This window comes from Arachis stenosperma, chromosome 5 (genome assembly GCF_014773155.1).
Source record: "Arachis stenosperma cultivar V10309 chromosome 5, arast.V10309.gnm1.PFL2, whole genome shotgun sequence".
NCBI classification, from domain to species: domain Eukaryota; kingdom Viridiplantae; phylum Streptophyta; class Magnoliopsida; order Fabales; family Fabaceae; genus Arachis; species Arachis stenosperma.
In genome coordinates this window covers 70,170,660-70,187,652 of record NC_080381.1, presented here as the reverse complement: position 1 = coordinate 70,187,652, position 16,993 = coordinate 70,170,660, and positions in this window count along the sequence as shown.

The window sequence follows — 16,993 nt, the reverse complement described above, 5'->3', positions numbered from 1 at the left end:
AAAGGCACATACACATGATAAACGGAGGTTTCGCAGGGGGAGGGACATCCAAATCCTCACGGAAGAGACACCTCAAAGAAGTCTACCATGTCCGAGAAGACAGCCCCTTACCCGAGTTACCTACTATCTCATTTACCCGAGAAGATGCTCTTGGAATAATACCCGGACACGACGACCCTATGGTGATCACCATCATCCTAGCCAACGCCAACTTACATCGAACCCTGATCGACCAAGGAAGCTCAGCAGATATCCTGTTCAAAGCAGCCTTCGACAAGCTCGGACTCGAAGAAAAAGAGCTAAAAGCCTATCCCACCGACCTGTTTGGACTAGGAGATACCCCGATCCGCCCCTTGGGATACATCTCATTACACACTACCTTTGGAAAAGGCGAGCAAACCAAAACACTAAACATCGACTACATTGTAGTCGACGTCACTTCAGCATACAATGCCCTCATCGGACGACCAACCCTAAACAGACTAGCGGCTATAGTCTCGACCCCACACCTCTGTATGAAGTTCCCTACCGCAAAGGGAATCGCTACCCTAAAAGGCGACCAAAAACTAGCACGACGATGCTACAACGAAAGTCTGAGCCTAAAAGGGAAAGAGGTCAACATAATAGAACTCGGGCGAGTCCAAGCCCGAGAAGATCTTCGGCCACAACCAGAAGGAGAGACCAAAAAGATCCAGATCGGGAACACACCCGAGAAAGTAACAAACATAGGGGCAAACCTCGAGGCAGGCCTAAAGGAGGAACTCACAACCCTCTTAAGGGAGAATTCCGACCTCTTCGCCTGGAAAGCCTCCGATATACCAGGCATAAGCCCCGACCTGATGTGCCATAAGCTATCAGTATACCCGGGATCCCGACCTGTCCAACAAAGACGCAGGAAGCTCGGGCCCGAACGCATGCAAGCAATAGAAGAACAAGTGCAAGCACTACTAGATGCAGGGTTCATTAGGGAAGTAAAGTACCCCCTATGGCTCGCAAATGTGGTCCTAGTGAAGAAGCCCAATGGAAAATGGAGGATGTGCGTCGACTACACGGATCTCAACAAAGCCTGCCCCAAAGATCCATATCCACTACCGAACATCGACGCCTTAGTCGATGCCGCTTCGGGCTACAGATACCTCTCCTTCATGGATGCATACTCGGGATACAATCAAATCCCGATGTATGGACCCGACCAAGAAAAGACCTCGTTCATAACCCCAAGGGCAAACTACTGCTACGTAGTAATGCCCTTCGGGCTGAAGAACGCAGGGGCAACCTACCAGAGGCTAATGAACAAAGTGTTCTCAGAACACATCGGGCTACAGCTAGAGGTGTACGTCGACGACATGCTAGTAAAGACACAAGAAGATAGAAACTTGGTCGCCGACCTCAGCAGTATCTTCGACACCCTCCGGAAACACAACATAAGACTTAACCCGACAAAGTGCACCTTCGCCGCAGAAGCCGGGAAGTTCTTAGGCTTCATGCTGACTCAGAGAGGCATCGAAGCAAACCCGGACAAATGCCAAGCAATACTCAATATGAAAAGCCCGACGTGTGTCAAAGAAGTACAACAACTAAATGGGAGACTAGCCGCCCTATCAAGATTCTTGGCAGGATCAGCGATAAGATCACTCCCTCTCTACTCACTCCTAAAGAAAGGGAAACCCTTCTCTTGGACCCCGGAATGCGAAAAGGCCTTCCAAGAATTCAAGGAATTCCTCGGGCAGCCACCAATCTTAACCCGACCTCTAAAAGGGGAAGAGCTCGTACTATACCTGTCGGTCGGACATCGGGCAGTCGCCTCGGCACTAATACGAGAAAATGAGGAGGGGCAACACCCCATATACTTCGTAAGCAAAGCACTACAAGGGGCCGAATTAAACTATCAGAAAATAGAGAAATTCGCCTATGCACTAGTGTTCACAGCTCGGAGACTCCGCCCCTACTTTCAAGCCCACACCATCAAAGTCCGGACAAACCAACCCATGAGACACATCCTACAAAAGACAGACATGGCAGGACGAATCCTACAATGGGCGGTGGAATTGTCCGAGTTCGACCTCCACTATGAAGCCCGGACTGCCATAAAATCTCAATACCTAGCCGACTTCGTCGCAGAATACACTGAGACCCCGGTAACCCCACTCTCATGGAATCTGTATGTCGACGGATCCTCAAACAAAACAGGAAGCGGGGCCGGTGTTATACTCGAAAGCGATCAAGGAACACGGATTGAGCTATCCCTAAAATTCGAGTTCCAGGCCTCAAATAACCAAGCCGAATACGAAGCCCTACTAGCGGGACTAAAACTAGCCGAAGAGGTCAGAGCAAAGAGGATCACGATCTTCAGCGACTCCCAGGTCGTCACATCACAAGTAAATGGAAGCTACCAGGCCAAAGACCCTACTATGAAAAAAATACCTGGACCAAACACAGGCGCAATTACGACACTTCCCGGAAATACAAATCCAGCACATACCCCGGGAGCAAAATGCCCGGGCAGACGCCCTCTCAAAACTTGCTAGCACCAAGCCCGGAGGGAACAACAGAAGTCTCCTCCAAGAAACTCTACAATCCCCCTCCGTGTTAAGGGAGGAAGAAATACTAAATATATCCGGGCAACAACAAGGATGGATAACCCCCATACTCAACTATCTGAAATCGGGAACTCTCCCCGCCGAAAGAAAAGAAGCTAAAAGGCTTACAAAAGACGCCCAGAACTACACGTTAATCCACGACGTATTATACAGAAGAGGATTCTCAAACCCCTCCTGAGGTGCGTCCCGACCACAGAAACAAAGAGCGTCCTCGAAGAAGTCCACAAAGGCATGTATGGGAACCATCTCGGAGCCCGGGCCCTGTCCAAGAAAATAGTCAGAGCCGGGTTCTACTGGCCGACCTTGCAAAGAGACGCGGCAGAGTTTGTGAAAATATGCCCCCCTGCCAAAAACACGCCAATTTTCACAAAGCACCGCCCGAAGACCTCATAAGCATCACCGCACCATGGCCCTTCGCAAAGTGGGGACTCGACCTACTCGGCCCATTCCCACAAGGACCGGGGCAAGTCAAGTACCTCATAGTAGGGGTCGACTACTTCACAAAGTGGATCGAGGCTGAACCCTTAGCCACTATTACGGCTCAGAAAAGCCGTAAATTCCTATACAAAAACATTGTCACGAGGTTCGGAGTCCCCTACTCCATCACAACAGACAATGGAACACAGTTCACAGACGCAAGTTTTCAGAACTTGGTGGCCGAGCTAAAAATCAAACAGCAGTTCACATCGGTCGAACACCCGCAAGCCAATGGACAAGCAGAGGCCGTAAATAAAGTCATCTTGGCCGGGTTAAAACGAAGACTCCAAGAGGCCAAAGGGGCATGGGCCGATGAACTCCCCCAGGTATTATGGGCATATCGGACAACCCCGCACTCTACAACAGGAGAATCCCCATTCCGACTAGCCTACGGAATGGAGGCAATGATTCCCGTCGAAATAGACGAAGGATCACCCAGAACCATCTTCTACAACGAAGGAGGCAACCCTCAGGCACAAAGGGAAGAACTCGACCTCCTACCCGAGGTCCGAGAAAGAGCCCGAATCAGAGAAGAAGTCTTAAAACGACGAACGGCCCTCAGATATAACCGAAAGGTGATAAAACGAAGCTTCTCCACTCACGACCTGATTTTAATCCGAAACGACATCGGAACACAAAAATCGGGAGAAGGAAAGCTAGCCGCAAATTGGAAGGGGCCCTACAAAGTAACAGAAGTCTTAGGGACAGGCTACTACAAGATATCCGACCTAGAAGGCAATGAGCTGCCCAGAACCTGGCACGCCTGTAACCTAAGACGATACTACAGCTAGAAAAACTTAACCCGAGGTGTACTCTTTTTCCCCACGAGGGTTTTTTAATGAGACACCCGGTTAAGTAGGACACCCGACCTAGTCAAAAGGGTAAACACTTTGTACATATTCTTCTTTTTAATACTAATCAAATTTCTTTATTTTCTCTTTCTCGTTATAAAGCATATCCTAAAAAGTACCCCACCAAGGCGCATTAATTTATGCTCGGCAAAACGCAAAAAATCATTTGCCAAAGGCCATACGAGGTCGGCAAAGATGAAGCAACGAGGTTCAAATTAATGTGAGAAGTTATAAAGTAACTCTGAAATGGCTCAAAAGCCAAATAGAAAAGAAGTTACAAAAATAACTTAAAAAAGGCCGACCAAACAACGAAGTCGGACCTGACCAAAGGGGTACTCAAGGATCCCGATGTCCGAGAGTAAACTCGGACCCAAGAAAGAAGCTGGCAAAGAACCAGGACTTCGAGAAACGCTAGCTAAAAAGTTGTTACCCAAAAACAACTAAAAAGCAAAAAGCGAGAAAGTCAAGGCGCTAGCTAAAAAGTTGTTACCCAAAAACAACTAAAAAGCAAAAAGCGAGAAAGTCAAGGCGCTAGCTAAAAAGTTGTTACCCAAAAACAACTAAAAAGCAAAAAGCGAGAAAATCAAGACGCTAGCTAAAAAGTTGTTACCCAAAAACAACTAAAAAGCAAAAAGCGAGAAAGTCAAGGCGCTAGCTAAAAAGTTGTTACCCAAAAACAACTAAAAAGCAAAAAGCGAGAAAGTCAAGGCGCTAGCTAAAAAGTTGTTACCCAAAAACAACTAAAAAGCAAAAAGCGAGAAAGTCAAGACGCTAGCTAAAAAGTTGTTACCCAAAAACAACTAAAAAGCAAAAAGCGAGAAAGTCAAGGCGCTAGCTAAAAAGTTGTTACCCAAAAACAACTAAAAAGCAAAAAGCGAGAAAGTCAAGGCGCTAGCTAAAAAGTTGTTACCCAAAAACAACTAAAAAGCAAAAAGCGAGAAAGTCAAGGCGCTAGCTAAAAAGTTGTTACCCAAAAACAACTAAAAAGCAAAAAGCGAGAAAGTCAAAACGCTAGCTAAAAAGTTGTTACCCGAGAACAACTAAAAAGCATAAAAGCGGAACGAGACAATCGAAACACAAAGCATGGCATAATAAAGCTACAAGAGTAGCTAAAATAGCAGAACAGGTGTCCAAAATGTTTGCAGAAAACATCCAAAAAACAAAAAGCCCACAGGTCGGGCAAAAGCACAAAAAGTACAAAAAATTACAGAGGATCAAGGCCCTTTCCAGACTCCGCATCAACACCTGGCTGAAACATGGATATCGGGACTGCAGGAACAGCACCATCGCTTGGAACCTCCATACCAACTCTATCCTCGGCCAAAGGTGAAGTCGGGTTCACGACCGGAGCCTCGGGGTCGGACACCGGAGCCTTGGGGTCGGACATCGGAACCTCATCCTCAACAGGGGCAGGAACAATCTTCCCCTCCACAACCATGTTATCCGTACTGAACAAACTGAGATCCAATTCGGGAGCAAGAACCCGGACCTGATCCCTCAAATTCACAAACATAGCATCCATACCCTTGGCCACATTATCTTCCAGCTCATAAAAATCATCCCGAGCAGATTGCAGCTTCTCCTTCGTCTCCACAAGCTCAGCATACAGCTTGGTATAGTTCTCCGTCGCCACCCTCGCCATCTCCTCAGACGTCTTCGCCACCGCCACAGCCGCGGTAGCCCTAGTCTTCTCTTCCTCCAAAGACTCCTCCAGCTCGGCAATCCTAGCATCCTTCAGCTGACTAACCTTATCAAGCTCGGACCGGGCCTTCTCAAGTCGGGAGCTGGTCGCCCCAAGGGGAGCTTTCTTAAACTCCCGAGCAATGGCGGCATGAAGGCTAGCCATCCGAACACAACTCCGCGCCATATACTGAAAGTGATGCTCCATGGACGCATCATCAGTAGAAATAAAAGTCTGAGGAAGAATGTGCTGCTCAACCCAACCGAGAGCATCGAAATCCTTGTCATTGAAACCAGCAGGCTCTCGGGAAGTCTTCTGTTTCTTGGGGGGAGGACCCGAGGTCGAGGTCGGGGAAAGCTGACCGGGTCCGGAGATCGGAGGATCCTGAGTTATAGCTCGGAACTGAGGGACCGGAATGGTCTTCGACCGAGTCTGAACACCAATTGTAGTCTTCTGCGGAGAAGGTCGGGGAGAAGCTTCAGCCTCGATATTCCGAGATGCCGCAGATTTCTTCGCTCGACGGAGAAACTTCATAGAATCAGCCTGAGAAGACATCTCTGCAGAAACGAAACAAAGAGGTTATCAAACAGAAAGATCAAAACAAAGTCAAAATATGAAAATGAAATCTCAAAAAGAGGTCGGGAACTACCTAACTCGGAACGGAGAAGGCTTGGATCTCCCAACATTTTCTTCGTATCCAAGTGAGGTGCCCGACCCCATAGACTGCTCAACACACCAACGAAAGCCTGTTCCACCTCATCTAGACTCTCGAAGGTGTACTTAACCGACACCACACTCTCTTGCCAACAAAGAGGAAACGAAGGCTCCCCACTCTCATCTAAGAAAAAAGGTCGGACATCTCCAACAGCCCGGACTTTGAAGTAATAGTTTTTGAAATCGTGAAACGACTCATCATACAAAGTGCAAAATTTCCTACCCTGGTTAGCCCTAAACGAAACCCAGGACACCTTCCCAGCACCCGACCCCGGCTTCGTCAGTACAAACAGATAAGAAAAAAGAGAAACAGAAGGGGAGACGCCTAAAATCTGACACAAAAGTTGGAAAAGCTTTAAAAACGCCCAAGAGTTCGGATGGAGTTGTGTAGGGGCAAGGTTACAAGACCAAAGGACCTCGGATTCCAGGTCGGTGAAAGGAAGACGGACACCTAGCTTGGAGAAGAAACAATCATAAGCATAGAAGAAAAGTTTCTCGGAACTCTCTAACGGCGGAAAACATACCCTCTCCTCGGACTCCGGGGCTGCTAACTCGTAATCCCGCTCAGACTCCCTGTTCTCACAAATACTACACTCCCTACGGAACCTAATCAGATACTCAGAATCTACAACAGACGGGACCCTTAAAGGAGCAGGATCTACCCAACCTAGACCACTCGGAATCTTGGTCGACATTGCTTGAAACACCTTTCGAGACATAAAAAAATCTTGCCTACAAAGAAAGAATACAACAGCAAGACAAAAATCACACAAAGGCAGAAAAACCAAATTCAACAAAAACAAAAGAAAGCAAAGTTCTTTTACAAACAAGAAGGCAGCAACTCGAATAACAAAAATGGATCAGAGAAAAGAGTCCCCCCACACACGCATACAAAGCAATAGCGGCGCCTCTTTTCGGGGCAACCCGGGCATAGAAGATATCAGAAAAAAGAAGCGTACAAAGAATAAAAGCAAAAAAAAAGCAAACCTGGAAAAGAAGAAAGCGACGAGCTCCGACGAAAGGAAAAACGGCGGCGCAGAAAAGAACTCTGAAAAAACGCACAAAAAATGGAAGACGAAGAACAGAGAGAAAGAAGAGAAGATGCTCGAAAAGAAGTGATGAATAAACAAAGAAAAATGAAGAAAGGGGCAAATAAATAAAGCCTCCACAGAGCGCCGCACGGAAATCGAGGAAGAAACGGTAACAAGCAATAAATGCTGAAACGACCGTTTTCAAATTTTGAAAAACTACTATGCCCGAGCTCGACCTTCCGAAAAAAGACGAACTCGGGCAGGGGCACTGTTCATACCCTGACCGAGCTCTCCAAACTCGGTAAAGCTGATAGAAGGCCCGACCTCGACCCAAGGCCCACGTTCGAGGTCGGACCTCGGACAAACAGGCCAAAGAAAGGCCCGTCAGAAGGAACTAAGCCCAAAACCTAAAGGCCGAAAGGGCCTGGGAAAGGCGGTTCCGCAAAGATAGAGATAAATCTCCCAAAAGATAAGATAAGATAAGAATATCTTATCCAGGGATGATCGCAGCCAACTACTATAAATACACTGGAGCACCCAGGTATAACTCATACTCTAATTCTACTTGATATCTGCTTGGACCCATGCTAACTTAAGCATCGGAGTGTCATTGCAGGTACAACCCCCCGCCGTTCAGCACAACCAGCTCGGGTCACAGACCCCCCACCTCGGGCCTTGCCAGAAGACCGAGCTACACGTTTCAGGTAACCCTCGGAACACTTTCCTTGATGAATAAAAATACCACTAGGAGTTTGCTTAATTTGGAGGCCAAGAAAGAAAGTAAGCTCTCCCATTAAACTCATCTCGAACTCACTAGTCATGAGTTTTCCAAACTCTTCACACAAGGAAACAATGGCCGAACCAAATACAATGTCATCAACATAAACTTGAACAAGAAGGATATCATCATTAGATGTTTTAATGAATAAGGTAGTGTCGGTGGTTCCCCTTTGAAAATGATTTTCCAACAAAAAAGCACTAAGCCTTTCATACCAAGCTCTTGGAGCTTGTCTAAGACCATAAAGAGCCTTAGTTAATTTAAAAACATGATTTGGAAATTCTTTATGTTCAAAACCGGGGGGTTGAGCCACATACACTTCCCTATCAATAAAGCCATTAAGGAAAGCGCACTTAACATCCATTTGAAACATTTTGAAACCCTTATGGGCAGCATAGGCAAGAAGCAACCTAATTGCTTCCATTCTAGCTACCAGAGCAAAAGACTCATCAAAATCAATACCCTCTTCTTGATCGTAACCTTGGGCCACTAATCTAGCCTTGTTACGAACAACTTGCCCATCCTCACCAAGTTTATTTTTAAAAACCCACTTAGTACCCGTTACCTTCTTACCATCCGGATGAGGTACTAGTGTCCAAACCTTATTCTTGTCAAATTGAGCAAGCTCCTCTTGCATTGCTTTGACCCATGATGGATCCTCAAGAGCTTGTTTGACATTGTTGGGCTCTATTTGTGACAAGAGAGCAAGATTGCTAGGTTCGGTTGGCCTTTTGGTGGATGATCTTGTTGTTACTCCTTGAGAGGGATCCCCAATGATGAAGTCATGAGGATATCCCTTCATAGACTTCCATTCTCTAGGCTTTCGGACAGGTGTAGAACTTTGATGAACTTCTGGTGGTCTCACTGTTTCAGTTGCTCGTGCCTGCTCAGGAGACAAAACGGAAGTTTTTCCTCCAATCTGACGAGACAAAACTGTACTGGCAAATTCTTCATTCTGGACAGATTTGGAATTTTCTTTGCTTGTTTCAGCTCCTTCTCCATCTGAATCATTATCTATCATAGTACTGGGAATTAAGTTAGTATCACAAAAGGTAACATGTATGGATTCCTCTATTGTCCTATGCTCTTTGAGATAAACTCTATAGGCCTTGCTTGTGGTGGAATATCCAACAAACATTCCTTCATAGGATTTTGGATGAAATTTTCCAAGGTTTTCCTTATTGTTAAGTACAAAGCATTTGCATCCAAAAACGTGAAAGTACTTAAGATTTGGAGGGGTTCCTTTCCATAGCTCATAAGGGGTTTTCTTTAACCCTTTTCTAATGATTGTTCTATTCAAAATATAACACGCTGTGTTCACAGCTTCAGCCCATAAAAATTTAGGAATCTCATTTTCACATAGCATAGCCCTAGTCATTTCTTGAAGGCTTTGATTCCTTCTTTCAACCACCCTATTTTGTTGGGGTGTTCTAGGGCATGAGAAATTATGGGAAATCCCTAAGTCATCACAGAATTTTTCAAAATCTTGATTTTCAAATTCTCTTCCATGATCACTTCTTAAATGGGCAATTTTCAAATCCTTTTCATTTTGAATTTTCTTGCAAAGGGTGGAAAAGGCATAAAATGCATCATTCTTATGAGCAAGGAAAAGTACCCAACCAAATATAGAGTAATCATCTACCACTACAAGACCATAGTGTTTACCTCCTAAACTTTGAGTTCTAGTAGGGCCAAAAAGATCAATATGCAACATTTCTAATGGCCTTTTGGTTGAGATTCCATCTTTTGATTTAAAAGAGGATTTTACTTGCTTGCCCAATTGACATGCATCACAAGTAAGATCCTTGTCAAACTTGATGTTTGGAATTCCTCTAACCAATTTCTTTTTGACTAGCTTAGAAATTTGGTACATGCTAGCATGTCCCAACTTTCTATTCCAAAGCCATTTTTCAGATTCAAAAGATGTAAAGCATATTACATTTTGTTCCTTTAAATCCTCAAGAGTTAATCCATACACATTGTTGCATCTCTTGGCTTCAAATAAAATATCCCCAGTTTTCTCACAAAAAACCAAACAAACAAACTTCTTAAAGATAACATCAAAACCTAAATCACACAATTGACTAACACTAAGTAAGTTATGTTTCAAACCATTTACAAGAAGCACATCATTTATACAAGAAGAAAAATTTTTACCAACTTTCCCAACAGCCACTATTTTTCCTTTTGCATCATCACCAAAAGTGACAAGTCCTCCATCATACTCATCTAGCTTTATGAAGAATGTTGTCTTTCCGGTCATATGCCTAGAACATCCGCTGTCCATATACCACATGTTCTCCTTTCTTTTGGATGCTAGGCACACCTACAAAACAATGCTTAAGAGACCTTAGGTATCCAAATCTTTTTGGATCCTTTTACGTTAAACCATCTTCTATGTCCTAAGCCATTGTAATCAAAAACAACTTTACAAACTTTATCACCAATCATTCTTTCACCAAAGAAATATTGAATAGGAAAGTGTCCATTTCGATTGCATAGCCTACAAAATCTTGGAGTTGCTGTTTTGTTAAAGTGAGTTGGGTTTTGATACTTTGTATCATTTGAAGATGAAGCAATGTTTTCAGATTTATAAAACCCCAACCCAGCTTTATCATAAAGAGGTTTTTGACTAGCCAAGATTTGATTCAAATTTTCAGAACTTTGGGTGAACTTGGCTAAGTCTTCTTTAAGTCTTTTAACCTCTTTAAGCAACTCTTCATTTTGCTTAAAACAATCCACATATGCAAGGACCGAATGGTCACTCCCACAACTTCTAACTTGGGCTCTTAACTGCTTATTCTCTTCAACAAGATCACAAGCAGTTTCGGCCTCTCTCACTTTTTCTTTTAGAAAACTATTTTCAGCTTGAAGAATGGTGATTTGTTGTTCAAGTTCTTGATTTTCCAGCAGAAAGCATCTTATTTTTTTAGAAAGGTGGTCTATCATAAGATGAAGATCTTCAGTGTCAGGGTTATGAAAGACTACCTGATTTACATGATCTGCCATAAGGCATTGTTGAGACTTGGTTTCTGATTCTTCATCATCATCATCTGAGTCATTTTCCAACTCTTCCCATGAAGCCATTAGTCCTTTCTTCTTTCATTTTCTCGGCTTTTCTTCCTTCTTTAACTTGGGACAATCAGATTTGAAATGCCCCATTTCCTTGCAATTAAACAGATTACTTTGCTAAGGTCTTTCTTCATCCTCCTTGAGCTGCTGCCTTTGCCTTTGAGCTTTGCCATTTTCCTGAATTTTTTTGCAAACAACACAAACTCATTTTCAGAAGAGTTATCACTGGATTCATCATCCAGGGGGTTAGTCACAGAAGAGAAAGCAATTCGTTTCTTTTTTGAATCTTTTTTCAAATAGGAGTTTTCAAAAGCAAGAAGATTTCCTCTCAAATCATCAAGTGTCATGGAATCTAAGTTGCTGCTCTCAGAAATAATTAAAGCTTTTGTTTCCCACTCTTTTGTGAGACATCTCAACACTCTTCTCACTAGCACAGATTCTGAGTGTGTGATTCCAAGAGCATCTAAGCCAACAGTGACGGTATTGAACCGTTCGAACAGTTCATCAATGGACTCTCCTTCCTTCATTGCAAACATCTCATATTCCCTGTTTAACATGTCTGTCCGAGTTTTCTTTACAATGGTAGTTCCTTCATGAGTGATTTGCAACTTGTCCCAGATTTCCTTTGCCATTGTGCATCGTGATACTCATCGGTACTCCTCAAAGCTGATGGCACAGTTGAGCAGATTGGTTGCCTTGGCATTTAACTCCACCGTCTTCCTATCTTCCTCGGTCCAGCTTGCTTCTGGTTTAAGAGAGATTACTCCTTGAGCATTTGTGGTAGTTGGAAATTTAGGACCTTCCAAGAAGATCTTCCAAAGTCTGTAATCCACGGCTTGTACAAATACCTTCATCCTCTCCTTCCAATAGGTATAATTTTTCCCATTGAAGATGGGAGGTCTGTTGCTTGATTGACATTCAGCCAGATTGTATGACAACACACTTGCGCCACTGTTTTCTGCCATGAGGATCTTTACTCCAAGCTGCAAAGCTTGATCTCTTTGAGACCAAGCTCTGATACCAATTGATGGTTTCAGTGGCTAAGAGTAGGGGAGGTTGAATCTTAGCCCCCTTTTTTTAACTTGAAACACTTGCTGACCTTCAGAGAAGATTTTTCTGTTTTTTGCTCGTCACTGGACACGAGCAACTTTGTTTTGTCTCGTCCCTTGCCACGAGACTTTTCTTTTTGTCTCGTCACTTGGCACGAGAAACTTCTGGTTTTTGCTCCTGTGTATTTAAAAACAGAAATGGAGTAGAAAGGACAAGAAGATTGCACCCAGATATATCCTGGTTCGACTGCTAAGTGAAGTGCAGCCTACATCCAGTCTCCATCACAAACATGATGGAATTTCACTATAATCAATCTGATTACAACTTGTAAAGTGCTAACCCAACTTACAAGGGAATTCCCACAGAATCATGATACACAACATAGATGAACAAAGGACCTCTAAGACATCTATGGCTTTTCTTTTAATTTTGCACTCTCTGCCTTTTTCCGCTCTATGGCTTTTTCATACAAACCTCACTTGTTTGCCTTTTTTCCATGAGACTCAAGACATGACAAAAATTAAACAGAAAAATACTCAATAGAATACATTGAAGGAGAAGAGAAAAACTGTTAGCTCAGGTAGCTCTGAGAACTCTGTGCCTTGCACTCTCAAATTTTCTCCTTGCTTCAAACAGTGGTTGTTCCCCCTTTTTAAAGAAGAGGAAAGCCTCCACACTTGAAGCCAAAACCGAACCAACTTCTTTCTCCTTCAACAAACACAGAACCGGTTCGGCCACACAGAGAGAGAGGAGATAACCATGCATTAACCAACATGCAATTACCTCTAGTCCTTTCTTGATCATCACCCTTCATCAATCCGGGCTCTCCATCCTTGGCTTGCTCTCCAAGATGGATTTCTGGCCCTTGATGCCTCATGATGATAATGACTTCATCTGCTTCAATCTCTGCCTTCAACCATCACTTCGCCACTCTAGCTACTCCCTGTGGTGGTTGAGCAGAATCAAAGACAAGCCATGCTTCAAGAATCTCTTCTCTTGGCCGAATCTTCAACTTCCTTTTCTGAGCATGAAGAGCTCGAGATTACCTCACCAAATCTAACCACATTTGGTGAAAATCTCAGCCACAACTCATTTTTATTTTAGTGTGTTTTCTTGCCATCATTAGATGGTCTTTAGGTTTGCTTTCTCTTCCTTTCGGTAGCTCCTTTTTTGCTTCCATGGCTGCCAATATTTTTTGTGCAATAACCGAAGAGAGAAAGAGATAAGAGAGAGAAGAAAGAATCTGAAGTAAAGCTATTTCAAAGTGATTAAACTAATTAATTGAAAATAGCTTGCTTTTACTTCCCTTAGTTGGCGTGTAGCAATGATGCCCTTAGTCAAATCAATATTCTCTCACTTGCTTATGTTTCAATGCATTAAATTAACTTTGAATTCCATCCAAAGTGAGAAATGGAATCCGTTAGAGGCAAGCAACAAAAGTTAACTTTTGCTTTCCTGATGGACTTTGGATTCGGATCATGCATGGAAACATTCATCAAAATTGAATTTGGGCCTTGTTGCAATAAAGCTTAATCTGACCCAATAAAATTTTGATTCAATCAAATTAATTGGGCTTATGATCATGTTTGAGTTTTGGCCCAATTAATTTATTTTCCATTCAGCCATATTCATCATAAATTATTAAAACCAAGGGCTGAATGTATATTGGGCTTGCACCAGAAAATTGTTTTCGGCCCAATATTAAACCTGCACAACAAAATTATTTTAATTAACACATTAATCAAGATTAACTTAATAACTTTGCTGTTAATAATGTTTGATCATCATCAATTTAGTTTAGAGTTTTCCAAACTCATCATGGCGTTTAACACCCAAAAGTGCCTCTTACTGGCATTTTCGTGCCAGTGAGCTCCTTTTCTCTGCTTTCTGCTCTGAATCCTTCTGTAACTCTGTGAACTCATGCAATTGATAATTATTCTTGAAGATAATTTATATCAAACTCCTATAATTATTATTTAAATAACATATAAACTCTCACTAATGGCAGGGTTGCCTCCCAGGAAGCGCTTCTTTATTGTCTTTAGCTTGACCTTACTGAGCTTTAATCTAGTCTCAGTTTTGAGCATTCTTGCTCAACATTGCTTTCAAGATAATGCTTGACTTTTTGTCCATTAAAAATTAATTTTTTGTCAGAATCGATATCCTGAAGCTCTACATATCCATACGGTGACACACTTGTAATCACATATGGTCCTCTCCACCGGGATTTCAATTTCCCGATGAATAATCTGAGCCTAAAATTAAACAGCAGAACTTTCTGCCCTGGCTCAAAGACTCTGGATGACAATTTCTTGTCATGCCACCTTTTTGCTTTCTCTTTGTAAATTTTTGCATTTTCGAAAGTATTGAGTCTGAATTCCTCTAGCTCATGTAGCTGAAGTAATCTTTTCTCTCCAGCTAATTTGGCATCAAGGTTCAGGAATCTGGTTGCCTAGTAGGCTTTATGCTCCAGTTCCACGGGTAGGTAACAGGTCTTCCCGTACACAAGTTGGTATGGAGAAGTTCCTATAGGGGTCTTCAATGCTGTTCTGTATGCCTAGAGAGCATCATCCAAGCTCCTTGCCCAATCCTTTCTACGGGCAATTACAGTCTGTTCCAGGATTCTTTTTAGTTCTCTATTAGAGACTTCAGCTTACGTATTTGTCTGTGGATGATATGGAGTTGCCACCTTGTGGCTAATTCTGTATCTGACCATAGCAGAGTAAAGCTGTTTATTGCAGAAATGAGTGTCTCCATCACTGATTAGTGCTCTATGGACACCAAATATACTAAAGATATGTTTCTGGAGAAACTTCAACACTATCTTAGTATCATTAGTGGGTGTTGCAATTGCCTCTACCTATTTAGATACATAGTCTACAGCCACCAGAATATAAGTGTTTGAGTATGATGGTGGAAAAATCCCCATGAAATAAATACCCCATACGTAAAATAACTCAATCTCTAAGATCCCTTGTTGAGGCATGGCATAACATTGAGGCAGATTACCATCTTTCTGGCAACTGCCACAGTTACGTACAAACTCTCGGGAGTCTTTATAGAAGGTAGGCCAGTAGAAGCCACATTAAAGGACTTTTGTGGCTGTTCGCTCACTTCCGAAATGTCCTCCATATTGTGATCGATGACAATGTCATAGGATCTTCTGTGCTTCTTCTCTTGGTACACATCTACGGATTATTCTGTCTGTACATCTCTTAAAGAGATATGGCTCATCCCACAAGTAGTACTTTGCATCAGAAATAAGTTTTTGCGTTTGCTGCTTGCTGTACTCCTTGGGTATGAATCTCACAACCTTATAGTTTGCAATATCTGCAAACCATGGCACTTCCTGAATGGCAAAGAGTTATTCATCGGGGAAGGTCTCAGAGATCTCAGTGGAAGGGAAGGATACTCTTGCCACTGGTTCTATCCGGGACAAGTGATCAGCCACTTGGTTCTCTGTCCCTTTTTTGTCTCTTGCAGAAGCAGCACCCATCTTGTGAGTAGATATTTGAGAGCAATATGGTCAGTATACACAATCACTTTTGATCCTACTAAATATGATCTGAACTTGTCAATGGCATAAACCACTGCAAGTAATTCTTTTTCTGTGGTTGTGTAGTTTTTTTGTGCGTCATTTAGTTTTTCTGTGCAATTTTTGAGAAATCCTTTATAAACCTCCCATAGAATCCTGCATGCCCCATAAAACTTCTGATTGCCTTAACATTGGCAGGTGGTGGTAATTTTTCAATTACCTCTACCTTAGCTTGATCCACCTCTATTCCCTTGTTTGAAATTTTGTGCCCAAGGACAATTCCTTCAGTCACCATAAAGTGACATTTTTCCCAGTTAAAAACCAGGTTAGTCTCTTGACACCTTTTCAGAACAAGTGCTAGATGATTGACGATTGGATTTTTGACGGTTTAGAATTTCTCAAATAAAATCTCGTCGAAGTATAGTTTCTAAACCAAGCAATAATCCTTTCATACAAAAAGTTGTTTGTCACTAAAACAAACCCCTAAATTTATAAACCGAAGTATTGGAACCTCGGGTCGTTCTCCCTAGGATTTACAATAAAGTGTTTTGTTATTGGTTGTGAGTTATATTTGGGGTTTTAGATGAGAAACATGAATAGTAAATGGTAAGAAAACTTTATTAACAAAATGGTCTTGGCAAGATTTGGTTGTCAAGGGTCTTCATCATTATCACTAGCCACAAGTATGGTAGTTGCAAGGATTAATCTCACTTAGTCATCCTTAAATCAATTAACAAAGGAAAGTCAAGTGAGTTATATCAATCCTAGTCCATAAGTCCTAGCTTTCCACTAATTGGATTAATGAAGGCTAGAGTTAATGGCTATCAACTAGCAATCAATTGGACACTAGTGACTCAAGAAATCCTAAGTTACCTTCTCAAGCCAAGAACATCAATTACCTTACTTCTCTGGCAAATCTTATATCGTTTCGAAGCCCCGGATGTTAGCTTTCTAACCCAACTGAAACCGCATCATTTGGACCTCTGTAGCTCAAGTTATGGTCGTTTAAGTGCAAAGAGGTCGGCTTGACATCTTTCTGGTTCTTTCATTTCTTTATGAGTTCTCCAACTTTACATGCTTTTTCTTCATTCCTTTAATCCAATCTTTGCCTCCTAAATCTGAAATCACTTAACAAACATATCAAGGCATCTAATGGAATCAAGGTAAATTATATTTATCTATTTTAAGACCTAAAAAGCATGTT